At 50.6% G+C, this 13,973-nt stretch overlaps 1 pseudogene across 1 annotated transcript; it reads left to right on the forward strand.

Moving 5' to 3' along the window:
- Nucleotides 1–270: 270 nt before the first annotated feature.
- LOC110258338 lies at nt 271–2,062 on the forward strand (annotated as a pseudogene). The gene has a single exon (XR_002341084.1). The product of XR_002341084.1 is annotated as a ras-related protein Rap-2a pseudogene (transcript).
- The last annotated feature ends 11,911 nt before the right edge of the window (nt 2,063–13,973 follow it).

Here is a 13,973-nt window from a genome sequence, read left to right on the forward strand (position 1 = left end):
CTGGGGCGCGGGGCTGGTGGGGAAGGAGGGCTGGTGCGGGGCCGGGGCAGAAGCTGCGGAGGCGTGGGCGCCAGGGGCCGGGACTCCGGCGTCCGGGCTCCGCGGCGGGGGCGGGCGGTCTCGAGCCTCGGGGAGCAGATCCCGACCCAGCCGGGACCCCCGCCGAGCGCCAGGGCGGACGCCCACCCCTGCGGGCGCGGGAGCGGCCGCGCGGGCCCCGGGCCCCCCGCCTCCGCGTAGCCCCGCCCCCGCCCCGCCCCGCCCCTCGCCCCCCGCCCCGCGGCGGCCCCGGCAGCCCGGCCCCCGCCTCCGCGCGCCATTCCTCCGCGTCCTCCGGCCGCGCGTCCCGCCTGCCGCGCCTCGGCCATGGCGGGCCTGGGGCCGCGACCCGCCAAGGGCTACCGGGTGGTGCTGCTCGGGAGCGTGGCCGTGGGCAAGACGGCCCTCGCCACGCAGTTCGCCTGCGGCAGGTTCCCCGAGCAGTGCGAGCCGTCGGTGGAGGAGCTCTTCAGCAAGGTGATCGAGGTGAACGCGGCGCCCGCCCTGCTGGAGATCGTGGACACCGTGGGCGCCGAGCACCTGGTCACCCTCAAGGACCTGTACATCAAGAACAGCGACGGCTTCGTGGTGCTCTACAGCGTGTGCAGCGAGGCCTCGTTCGAGGCCGTGCGGCCGCTGCGGGAGCGCATGGGCCGGCTGCGGGGGCCCAAGGCCGTGCCGCTGGTGCTGGTGGGCACCAAGGCCGACCTGGACGCCCAGCGCCAGGTGCTGACGGCGCAGGGCCGCGCGCTGGCCCGCGAGTGGCGGTGCCCGTTCCTGGAGGTCACGGCCAAGAGCAAACTGATGGTGGACCAGGTGTTCACGCAGGTGGTGCGCGAGATGGAGGCCCTGGCCCCGCCCGAGGAGGAGGCTCCGGTCGTCCCCGCGAACGTCCAGGAGACGTGGCCGTCGGAAAGATTCATCGGCTGATGCGCCACGGCTCGTGTTCCGTGCGTCTCTCGCTGTCGTGATTTCTGAAGCTCAGTATTCCGACTCTGCCATTTTCGAGAGTTATCTGGCTGTAAACAAACGGTTACTTCTGTACACGGACTCAAATCCCTGCTTCAAACTGTCCACAGAGCTTCCGAAATATTTGTCGAAAACTTTGCAACTGTATTTACCTTTCGACAGTGCTGGAAGAAGACACCAAAAATCGATTTTTTTTTTTTTCTTTTTTCCCTGTGGGGAGAGAGTACTATGTCTTCAATTGGAATGTGTTACTGGGATTTTCTTTTTATAATTAACACCTTTGAACGTCATCCGACATTTGAAGTTGATTGAGGAACTCAAGTTTAAGCTTTGGATTCCCTGAGCTCTCATGTGTTCCTTTCTCAGTTACAGGCTTGAACGGCAGTAGTAATATTTTCCTCTCCCCGTATTTCTAAATATAGTTATGACATACGTAGCCTTGGTCTGAAAGGGATATTGTACACCCTGGGAGGGGCAGAATCAACTCTGCTCAGGCAAAGAGCTCAGCTCTGCCTTCGGTTTTGTAATTGACATCGAGTTGATTTCTGCAGCTGTAAATTGACTAAAAATAAAATGACTTTAGAAGGTGTTAGTTTTTAATCTTTGTCTTTCTAGAAGCTAGAGCTACAATCCCATATACTCTATCTCTGCTTTTCAGTTATTTTCCAGGACAAGTGAGTAACTAGAGGGAAAACGGCCCCATTTGGTTTTTGCGGCTTGGAGTCAGCTATGTCCTCTGAATACCTGCCTAGTTTGACACGGGTACTGAAATTGAAACAAAACATGAATCTTTTTGTATAGTTCTTGCATAACAGTACAAGCAGTTTTCCTTGCGCTGGTTTAAAAATATTATTGTTTTATAAACGTAAAGATTGTTCTTTGAGTTGCTTGTGTTTATTTGCACAAGTTAGTTTTACCTCACCTGCTGCAACAGATTTTTTTCAAATTTGGAACCTAACATAGCCATTTGAACATCCTTGTAGGGAATGAAATAAAGATCTGTGCCTGTGTTCTGAAATAATTTCATTAAAGGAAATTTATAAAGTGACGGTTATTCATGCTCTGAGAGTTCTTTTTTTATATATTGTACATGATGTTTGAATAGATGAAGGGATTTTAGCACCAAAAATATATTTTAGAACCTAACAGTGCCCAAGAACCAATTGGCCCCGCTGGAGAGGGCTGGGCTGGGACTTCCCGCGTCTTAGATTGCTTTTTCTTTCCCCTGGACATTGGGGGCAGGTGCGGTTGAGGTGCTTGCTTTTGAAGACTTGAAACCCAGCTAACTCACTCCTCTCTTCTGACCCTCTGTCTTCTGGGGTCACTGCTCTTGGCAATGTTACCCCACCCCCTCTTCTGGGACCATCATTTCTCTAAAGGGATGTTTTCAACACAGGGAGGAGGGGAGGGGGCTGTCCAGAAAGCTGAGCAGGCAGGAAGCCTCTCCCGGCCTCAGCTGTCTGGGTCCAGAGCTGCTGCTTCCTCCCGCTGAGGCAGAAGTAGAAACCCAAGACTGTTCCCTGACTGGGTGTGGGCTGTGCAGAAAAAGCATGTGTGTGTGTGTGTGTGTGTGTGTGTGTGTGTGTGTGTGTGTGTGTGTGTTCGATTGTGCAGCATCCCCACCCCAGCCTCTAAGACTGGTCCACAAAGACTGCAAGCTGGCCCCTCGCCCTGCATACCCTGCCTGCCCTGACTTTGACTTCACCTGCCTATGCTGAGGCCTCCGGGGAAGGTTCGTGTCCCCGGATCCCAGGCCCTGGGGATATTAGGCCTCATCCAGGAAAAAATTCACAAAGAGCCTTTCCTCCTTCAGTTTACAAGAAGCATGCCAGACCGCCGCTCAGATCTGAGGGAGCGCCCAGGGGTGTTCCAGGCTGACTGGTCTGCGCAGGAATGGGCAGGCCCATGTGATCAGCTCCTGTGACCCCAGGAATCATGCATGAAGCGGCTTCCTGGTGTGTATGCATGTGCACACACCCGCACACTCACACTCATAAAATGAAAGACCTACACACTGGATTTTCTTTCTCTTCCTGCATTTCTCATTTCTAACTTACGTATGTTACTTACAAGTGGCCTACAGTCCCTGTGGCCTCCAGGGAGGCCCACATAACTCTACAGGGACTTTGCAAGTGGCCAGTGTGACTGCTTATCAGGGAGCTGTGGTGCCTGGAAGCATGGTGCCCAGGTGGGGGACTCAAACGGTGGCAGCCGAGCTCATCAGCTCACAGATGGTGGTCAAACCTCAAACCCTTGGCAGTCCGAGACTGGACTGAAGCTAGCGTGGTGCTCAGCCGAACGGGAACATGAGACTAGGGACACGCACTCACAAGCGGGGGGGCGGGGGGGCCTCTGATCCCTCGAATGCCTGCAACTCGGGCACCAGCAGATCCTTTTCTTGCCAACGGTGCTGTGATTTCAGTTTGTTCTATGGAGATTGCTGAGGGTGCTGAGAGTTCTTTTGGAGGCTTTTAAATAACATTTGATTTCCTCCTCTGTGAAATGCCTGCTCTTTTTTTTTTTTTTCCCTCTCACTTGCAGCAAGTGGAAGTTTCCGGCTCAGGGATTGAACTCATGCCACAGCAGTGACCCAAGCCATTGCAGTGACAATGCCAGATTTTTAAACCACTGCACCATAAGGGAACTCCTAAATGCTCTTTTACCCACTTTTTTTTTTTTTTTTTTTTTTTTTTTTTTTTGTCTTTTGTCTTTTTAGGGCCATACCTGTGGCACATGGAGATTCCCAGGCTAGGGACTGAATCGGAGCTAGAGCTGAGGGCTACGCCACAGCCATGGCAATACCAGCCACATCTGCAACTTATCCCCCAGCTCATAGCAGTGCAGGATCCTTAACCCACTGAGTGAGGCCAGGGATCAAACCTGCATCCTCATGGATACTAGTTGGGTTCTTAACCCACTGAGCCACAGTGGGAACTCTTCCACCACTAAATTTTAAGATACTTTGTTACATGGCACATGGGGTGCTGACACACAAATATAAAACATTACAGAGTGGCTTTGGAACCAGGCTGTGGGCGGAGGCCAGAAGGATTCTGAGGCAAGTTCAATAAAGGTGAATAACCTTGGGCAGACCGTTAGTGGAAAGCTGGACTCTGAGGATGCTGCCAGTGAGGATTCAAAAGGATGTGAAGAACAGGGGTTCTGGAGTTCCCGTCATGGCTCAGTGGTTAACAAATCCGACTAGGAACCAAGAGGTTGCGGGTTCGATCCCTGGCCTTGCTCAGTGGGTTAAGGATCTGGTGTTGCCGTGAGCTGTGGTGTAGGTTGCAGACACGACACAGATCCCTCATTGCTGTGGCTGTGGTGTAGGCTGGCGGCTACAGCTCTGATTAGACTCCTAGCCTGGGAGCCTCCATATGCTGCAGACGCAGCCCTAGAAAAGACGAAAAGACCAAAAAAAAAAAAAGAAAGAAAGAACAGGGGTTCTTGTTATGTAATGGCAGAGATCTTACCAACCACGCCAAACCTGTGGTTAGATGGAAGGCCCCAAATGTGCCTATTAAAAGTCCTGATCTAGAAAGAAAGAAAGTCCTGAACTAGCTAGTAGATTCCCAAGCAAAGTACAGAAAGTGCTGTCTGGTTTCTCCTTGTTGCTCATAGTAAGATGTGAGAAAAGAGAAAAAGAACTGGTAAACAAAAAGAAACAAGTACTCGATGGTTTGGAAAATTATCAATTTTTCCAAATGGCAAAAGAGACTAAAATTAAGAAATGACTTCCAAGTGGATTTCAAATCCAGAAGAACTGGTCTAAAAACGAAGCCAAGGGTATGACTGTAAACTATTTTCTTAAAGACCTCAGAAATATTAAAGTTGATACCCCAGAGTACTGTTTAGTCACCCAACAGGTCTCTTAGAAAGTTTTTTGGGTTTTTTTGTGTGTGTGCTTTATACAGCCGCACCTGCGGCATTTGGAAGTTCCCAGGCTAGGGGTCAAATCGGAGCTACAGCTACCAGCCTACACCACAGCCACAGCCACAGAGGATCTGAGCCACATCTGTGACGTACATCATAGCTCACGGCAATGCCGGATCCTTAACCCACTGAGCGAGGCCAGGGATCGAACCCACAAATTCATGGTTCCTAGTCAGATTCATTTCCACTGCGCCATGATGGGAATTCCTCTTAAAAAGACTCATGTGAGCCCACAGACCCTCAATCAAACAACAGGGCAGCAAAGCAGCCTAGATGTGGTTTCTCAGCTCAGTAGGAGCACAAGGTACAGCAGGGCTTATCTCAGAGATATTTGTGAGTGTTTCTTTTCTCCGATGGAGTGAACACAATTCTCAAACAGACTTGTGGGCGTATCTTTTCTCTTATGGAGGTAGCCTCAAATCATAGGCGATCCACAAAATTTTTGAAAGAATTAGACCAGCAAAAGCAGCTTGGACTGGCAAAGACAGAGCAGTTCAAAATGAAAGGAGACTTTAGAATCACCCCCACTCCTGCTCCTGCTGCCCAAAATTGTACTAGAAGGAAACAGGCTGGGAAAACTACTTGGTTGCAAACATGTGCTATCTTTCATTAAAAAAAAATTTTTTTTTTTGCACACTATGATAGTTAATTTTATTTGTTCAAGGAAAAATAAGAATTTTTTAAAAAATAAAAGGATGACTCAGAGGGCAAAATAAAGAGCTCAGAACAGAGCCCAAAGCAATGAGGGGTTATTTTCAGGACTTAAGACCTAACTGAAGAATTTCTTGGCTGGGCTTCAGCTGCTGTGGACTAGTGACTTTTGCATTTCCCATCCTCCCCCTTTTTTGAGCAGTCACCCTCCGCCAGTTGCACCACTGTACACTGGGGGGGCTGGGGCAAGGGAAAGGCAAATAACCTGTCAGTTTTGTGATCTACAGACCAAGACAAACTGTAACTGAGGAGCTATTTGCTCAAAGAACTACACTAGGAGTTTCCGGCATGGCACAGCAGAAACGAATCCGACTAGGAACCATGAGGTTGCAGGTTCGATCCCTGGCCTTGCTCAGTGGGTTGAGGATCCGGCGTTGCCGTGAGCTGTGGTATGGGTTGCAGACATGGCTCGGATCTGGCATTGCTGTGGCTCTGGCGCAGGCTGGCGGCTATAGCTCCAACTAGACCCCTAGCCTGGGAACCTCCACGTGCCACAGATGCGGCCCTGAAAAAAAAAAAAGACAAAAAAAAAAAAAAAGAATTATTCACTAGATATTAGGAAACTGAGAAGCTGGAGCTCCTGCTGTGGCACAGCAGAAAAGATTTCGACTAGTATCCATGAGGATGCGGTCCGATCCTTGGCCCTGTTCAGTGAGTTAAGGATCTGGCATTGCCATGAGCTGTGGTGTAAGCCGGCAGCTGCAACTCAGATTCAACCCCTGGCCGGGGAACTTCCATATGCCGCAGGTAGGGCCCTAAAAAAGAAAAGGAAAAGAGAGAAGAAAAAAGAAATAGAAAACTGAAAAAGCAAAGAGGCGGTGAGAAAGTATCTCAGAAGTGGTCCTTTAGGAAGCAGAGACGACGCCTAGAACAAAGCAAGAGGCCAAGATTATAAAACCTAAAAACTTAGAGAAAGGATCCTGTGGAGCCAGACCTCTGAGAGGTTTGTGCTGATGCCTCAACAGCTGGACCAGAGCTGAGGTCAACGCCTCTGAGGACAGGGCACGGGCGCGCCGGTGCGGGTGCTCCCAACGAGGTGCAATGAGGCTGGTTCTAGACCTGTGGGGAGACTGCAAACTGGAACCCACTGCTGCTACTACAATCGCCTCCCGCACTCATGGTGCAGGAGCACCGCTTCTCTGGCAAACGGAAAGGTACACGTTCATTTTCCCGCCTCCAGCCTTTCCACTGCCGCCTTGGGGGAGATTCTAACGGGCAGCTCACTGGCAAAGGAGAAACATGGTTGGCAGAGAAATTGCCTCAGCATCAGAGAGCAGAGTGGGGGAGTTCCCGCTGTGGTGCAGCGGTTAATGAACCTAACTAGGATCCAGGAGGATGCAGGTTCGATCCCCGGCCTCGCTTAGCAGGTTAAGGATCCGGCGTTGCCGTGAGCTGTGGTGTAGGTCACAGCCGCGGCTCGGATCGGGCGTGGCTGTGGCTGTGGTGTAGGCCGGTGGCTACAGCTCAGATTCAACCCCTAGCCTGGGAATCTCCATATGCCTCAGGTGTGGCACTAAAAAGCAAAACAAAAAACAGAAAACAAACAAAAAAAAAAAACCAACCCCCCCCCAAAAAAAAACCAGGATTGTAGTCATTTTGAAATCAAGACGTGTGTCTTCCAGCTTTGTCACTCTTTTTGAGGTTGCTTAGGCTGTTTACAATCCCTTGACACTCCATAAGTTTTAGCGTGGGTTTTTCTGTTTCTGAACACATGCAGCTGAAATTTTCATAGGGATTGCGCTGACTTTATAGATTGCTCCGTGTCGTGTGGACCTGTTAAAAACATGAGGTCTTCCAATCCATGAACAGGGAGTGGGTTTCCATTAACTCGCGTCTTGCATTTTTTTCAGCACTGTATTGGCTTCTCTGCACAGGTCTTTCACCTCCTTGGTTAAGTTTATTCCTAGTTTTTTATTCTTTTTGATGGTGTCGTAAGCGGACTTGTTTTCTGAATTTCCCTTTTGGATTGCTCATTGTTGGTGCATAGAAATGCAAGTGACTTTGTGGTTTGGCTTTGTATCCTATCACCTTGCCGACTTTATTCTAATAGTTTGTGTTGTCTTTTTTCTTTTGTGGACTCTTTAGGGTTTTCTGCGTATCAGATGGTGTGAACAGAGACACTGTCACTTCTCCCTTTCCCATGTGGGTGCCTTTTATTTATTTTACTTGCCCTCATTGCTCTGGCCAGGATTTCCAGTGTAATGCTGAGTCGAAGTGGTGAAAGCAGACACCCTGATCTCAGAGGAAGAGCTTTCAGTCTCTCCCCACTGGGTATGATGTTCGCTGGCTGCTTCCTCATACACAGCTTCTATTACCGTTAAGTCATCCCTCTAATCCCACTGTGTCTTACCATCAAAGGGCATCGAGGTGTTTTTCTGTTAAGTTCCAGGCCAGAGGCTGAATTGGAGCTGCAGCTGCAGGCCTACGCCACAGCCACAGCAACACGAGATCTGAGCCACATCTGGGACCTATGCTGCCGCTTGTAGAAACACCAGATCCTTAACCCACTGAGTAAGGACGGGAATTGAACCTGCATCCTTACAGATGCTATGTCAGGTTCTTTTTTTTTTTTTTTTTTTTTTGTCTTTTTGCTATTTCTTGGGCCGCTCCTGCGGCATATGGAGGTTCCCAGGCTAGGAGTCCAATCAGAGCTGTAGCCACTGGCCTACACCAGAGCCACAGCAACGCGGGATCCGAGCCGCGTCTGCAACCTACACCTCAGCTCACAACAACGCCGGATCCTTAACCCACTGAGCAAGGGCAGGGACCGAACCCGCAACCTCATGGTTCCTAGTCAGATTCGTTAACCACGGTGCCACGACGGGAACTCCCTATGTCAGGTTCTCAACCTGCTGAATGACAATGCGACCTCCAAACGGGCATGAATTTTGTCAAATGATTTTCTTGCATTACTCGAGCTGCTCGTCCTCTCCTCTTCACTCTGTTACTGTCATGTACCTTGACCAATCTTTGTGTGTTGAACCATTCTTACATCCCATGAATAAGTTCCTGGCCCTGGAACTTCTGCAGGCCTCGGGCGCAGTCAGCCAAAACAACCAAACACAAACAAACAAACACTCGCCCCCTTAGCTATTATTAGTGATGACTGCTTCTTTAGCAGTTATAGCCTCCCCTCCTTATAGGTAAGAGTTACTGGGACAGTCGATGATGTAATTTCCCAACTTCCTGACAGCACCTAATCCAGAGCAAAGCCCTGCTTATGACTAAACTTTCCCCGAAACCACCTCGTACAAGCCCCGATCCAAATGCCTTCGAAACCTTCTTACAGAGACACCCCGTGGCTCCCAGGCGGTGTGTTCCTCTCACTCCAATGGGCAGCAAAGTCACCTTGTTCAGTGCCATGTGGGCTCCTCTGGTCTTTAGCTGGAGGCGTCGACACCCCTCAGGCCTTGCACATGATGGCAAGGCCATGGTCATTTCTGGCAGCAAAGCCTGTGGCAGTCAGACTGCAGGAAGCAGACCTACTGCTTCGGAGAGGTTCAACTCCGACCGCCACTGGGGTTGTGAGTTTGCAAAACATCCAGAGTTTCTCTCCCAGGTTCTGGCAGCCAAATAGAGATGCTTCTGCTGCTACTGCCGCTGCTGTCCCTACCTCCCAGCACCAAGGCAGCTGAGGGGGGACAGTAGAACCTGCTCAGAAAGTCCCCACCCCTTCAAGGCCTTGTTTGTCAGCAGCAAAGAACAAAAGAGCAGCAGGGACATGGCCTTCCCCCCTTCCCACTTTCAAACCTCCTGGAAGAATATGCAGTTGGTGGACTCCATGTAAACCTGGGACATAGGCAGGGGAACAGGCAGCGGCGTAGCAATTCCCCCCCAAGGGCGGCCTCCAGCAACTGCACTACCCACTTCCAGATTTCTCTTTCTTGCTTTTTCGTTTTGTTTTTTTTAATCATACTTTTGTGTTTAACCCCACTCGTTCCGGAATGACTGGCGCAGGTAGGAGCCGGGTCTCCGGGGGTCGGGGACTCTCGCTGGGGACCGACAGCACGAGCCCAGCCACCAACAGCGGCAGAAGGACTGCTGGGGCTCCCTCGGAAAGGCGGACCTGTCCCGACCTGTCCGGGGAGGGGGCTGGTGGGCAGCGTGGGGCCAGTGGTGGGGGTGGCTTCAGGTGAAATGGGGCCGACGCCGCCGCGGGCGGGGCGCTGGGGGGCATTCCTGAGGGCGGGGGCGGGTCCCGTGGCGCGCGCGGCTGGCCACGCCTCCCGCCCGGCTGGCCACGCCTCCCGCCCGGCTGGCCTCGCCTCCCGCCCGGCTGGCCTCGCCTCCTGCCCGCGGGATCGCCCAGGGGCTGCAGAGAAACAGCTCTAGCGGAAGCCTGGCGCATTTTCCCGGATCCCGGTTGGCCAGGCTGAGAGGCCGGGACGCAGGAAGAGAGGCCACCCGGGAGCCGGGGAGCGGGCGGGGCCACGAGGGGCCCCGCGGACGCTGGTCCCCACGGGTGTTTGTGCTGCGCCAGCGGAGGGGACAGCTTTGGGACGAAGACGCACTCGGGTGGCGGGGAAGGGCGGCGGATGTCGGAGCCTCCGCGGTGACTTGGAGGGAGGGGTGTGTCCACAGGACACTCTCGACGTGTAAGGTGACACCGCCGGCGGCGGGGAGGGCAGGAGAGCGGCGGCGCACCCTGCGTGGGAGGAGGGCTTTGGCTTTTCAGCTGCGCAGAGGGAGGCGCAGAGCCCGCCCGGCCTGGGGCTAAGACTTGAGTTGTCTGCTTTGGTTTTGCGGGGGATGGTACGGTAAAAGCCATCGCCTTATTTAAATCTTATATGAACTACTAATAGAGCTTTCCTTGACAAAGTTATCTAGTTGTTGGAGATCAAGAACGGTTATGAGTTTTGCTTGGGGTTTATCTGGAAGCACGTGGCCCGTACAGCTGGTGAAGTAGAGGCATCGCAAATCAACACAAACGGAAACTTTTAAAAACAAGCTAAAAAGAAATCCTTGTAGAATTACAGAAGGTTAAAAACCTTTAGAAAAGAGTTGCCCATATACCACTTTCAAAACCTAAGATATAAAAAAGGACTTACATTCGATGGGTTTTCTGTCCCAATGCTGGTGCTACTTTTAAAATATTTAAGTTCCCTTTGTGGCTCTGCAGGTTACCAACCTGACTAGTATCCATGAGGACGGGGGTTCGATCCCTGGCCTCGCTCAGTGGGTTAAGGATCCCGCTTGCCATGAGCTGCAGTGTGGGTGGCAAACGTGGCCGGCTCTGGTGTGGCTGTGGCTTAGACTCTCAGCCGCAGCTCTGATTTGATCCCTAGCCTGGGAACTTACATGAACCGTGAGTTTGGCCCTTAAGATAAAATAAAATAGGGAGTTCTCGTGGCACAGCAGAAATGAGTCCGACTAGGAACCATGAGGTTGCGGGTTCGATCCCTGGCCTCGCTCAGTGGGTTAAGGATCCAGCTTTGCTCTGAGCCATGGTGTAGGTTGCAGACGCTGCTCGGATTTGGTGTTGCTGTGGCTGTGGTACAGCTACAGCTGTATCTCCGATTAGACCCCTAGCCTGGAACTTCCATATGCCTCAGGTGCAGCCCTAAAAAGAAAAAATAGTAATAATAAAATAAAATATTCAAGAACTCAGACCTAATGGAGCAATGTGCTAAACACCTTTTAAAATACCTTGGCAAAATTTGGTGTGGCTTCTTTCTCATTATGCTGGTTTTGCCCATCCCAAGAATTCTTGGGAGAAAAGTTAAAAAGTTAATGTATTAACAGCCAGTTAACATAGCTTTAAAATAAAATTTATTCCGCCAAATGTAAAATCACTTTGTGCCCAATTAACCAATGCTGACGTCTACTGAAACTGAAAATTACAAAACTGGCAGAAAGAGCTGCGTTCCTGGGTCTGACTACACCGTGAATACCCCGCGACGCATGCCCCTTCTCGAGGCACATTCCTTGGGAGATCATGGCTACATTTAGAGCCACTGGTCACAGCTGCGGTCAGGGCTGCACGTAAGCTTTCAAATATGTGAGACTGCATAGTATCTGAGCTGACTCTTGGGCCAAATTGTCCCATGAAAACATTAATTATAACTCTGAGAGCCTGTTCTGGGTAATATCTGTCGGTGCAGCAGTGTCCTAGTGTGTCCCCCTTGACAGGAAACAAAGCATCAGTGCATGAGTGCCCCAGACGGGAAGCCGGTTTGCAAAGAAGTAACCACTGGTTTGAGGCTCAGTTATTCTCCATTTTCACTTTCTTTAAAAGACACCAGTTTGGCAATTCTGAGCTCAAGCGTTTGTTCATTACAAGTATGGAATGTGATTAAGAACATTCATTATGATTTTAAAACTATCCCTGGCGTCTGGGCCATTGTGAAGATCTTAGGAAGCTGACGGGGCGACTGGTAAGGACCAGATTTCATACTGGTGCAAACACCTGAGTGCCCCTGTTCCCCGCTCAGTGATGAAGGTGAAGGTCTAGGCTCAGGTCAGGCCTCTACCCAGCCAGCACCAAGGCCCCCACTTGGGGACATTCAAGTGGTGGCACTTGAACCCATTGTCGCTTCCACCTCAGGCTCCGTGCCAGGCTGGTCTCCACCTCCTGCTGCACCTGTGTGCACACCTGATCCACCTGGGCCTTGCTCTGTGCTGTGACCTGCAGGCCCCCGCACTGCCCCTAGCAGGTCGGTGTGTGCCCTGCACTGTCAGCATCTTGCTTGGGGTCCACCTAGTCACCCCTTCAACCGCCACCCTGCTGAGGCCTCCGCCACCCCCGTTGCACTGGCCAAGGTCCGGTGGCCAAGGTGGCCAAGGTCCGGTGGTCCTCCGATGCATTAGGAGCCCATGGAGTTGTATACCCTGTTAAACTACCATTCACGAATGAGGAGAAGATGACAGTACTTTTAGAGAAACAAAAGTTAAAAGTGTTAGTAACAGACTGTGATGAAAACATGCACTTCCGAGTTCCCACTATGGCTCAGCAGGTTCCCCTTGTGGCTCATGGATACCCGACTAGCATCCATGAGGATGCAGGTTTGACCTGTGGCCTTGCTCGGTGGGTTAAGTATCCTGCATTGCCAAGAGCTGTGGTGTAAGTTGCAGACGTGGCTCAGATCCCCAGTTGCTGTGGCCATGGCGTAGGCCGGGGGCCACAGCTCCTATCTGACCCCTAGCCTAGGAATTTCCATATGCTGCAGGTGCGGCCCTAAAAAGCAAAAAAAAAGCAAAAAAAAAAAAAAAAAAAAAGATTAAGCCCTCTCCTATGGTTACTGCTCACAGGCACCTGGAAGAAACAATCAGAACTCTTCTGGAGAAAGAGAACAGCCTAAGCTTCAAATTGTTTCTTCAAATGATTTCTCCAATACATAAAAAAAGCCAAAACAAAACAACCCTATCAGGCACATAATGAGAAAAGAAAAGAGACAAGAACAGATCCTAGAGACCCCATAGATTGGTTTAATCAAACTCGAACTTTTATTCTGTTCAAAGAAGAAAAAAGTCCAAGCTTAAAAAATTTAGCAGGTAACTGGAAACTGTAAAAGCACATAGCTCTATGAAGAATCAAATGGAAATCCTAGAACCGAGAAATGGAAAAACGTAAAACCAGTTGACAAGTTAACTGCAGATTAGACACAGCTCAAGAGAAAAATAATGAACTGAGAGGCTTCACAGTAAATTGTTCAGAGTAGATTTTTATTTGTTTGTTTGTTTTTAGGGCCGTACCCACATCATATGGAGGTTCCCAGGCTAGGGGTTGAATCGGAGCTACAGCTGCTGGCCTCCACCACAGCCACAGCAACACGGGATCCAAGCCACGTCTGCAACCTACACTGCAGCCCCTGGCAACGTCAGATCCGTAACCCACTGAGGGAGGCCAGGGATGGAACCCACAACCTCATGGTTCCCTAGTCGGATTTGTTTCCGCTGTGCCACGATGGGAAGTCCCAGAATAGATTTTTTGAAGCACTAAGTAGAGAGAGGAGAGGTGGGGCTGTCTCAGGCAGATGTAATTGGAGTTCCCAAAGACTGAGAAGGGGCCAGAGAAAAACACATTAAGAGCTAATGGCTAAAAATTTCGAAAGTGGGTGAATGGCAACATACACAGACAAAACTACAGATTTCAGCAGGGTAAAGAAAAAGAACCTACATGTAACATTCATCACAATGAAACCACAGAACACCACAGACAATGTGAGATCTGAAAGCAGTCAGAGGATAAAATACAGTAATTAGACTACTAACTAGACAGTGAAATTCAGAAGCCAGTAAAAGATCTCTTTAGCATATTGATACGAAGCAATTGCCAACCTAGTTATCTTTTAATACCTTTCAAAAGTGAGGACCAGATAAAG

The sequence above is a fragment of the Sus scrofa genome, unplaced genomic scaffold (assembly GCF_000003025.6).
Source record: "Sus scrofa isolate TJ Tabasco breed Duroc unplaced genomic scaffold, Sscrofa11.1 Contig1914, whole genome shotgun sequence".
Classification (NCBI taxonomy): Eukaryota; Metazoa; Chordata; class Mammalia; order Artiodactyla; family Suidae; genus Sus; species Sus scrofa.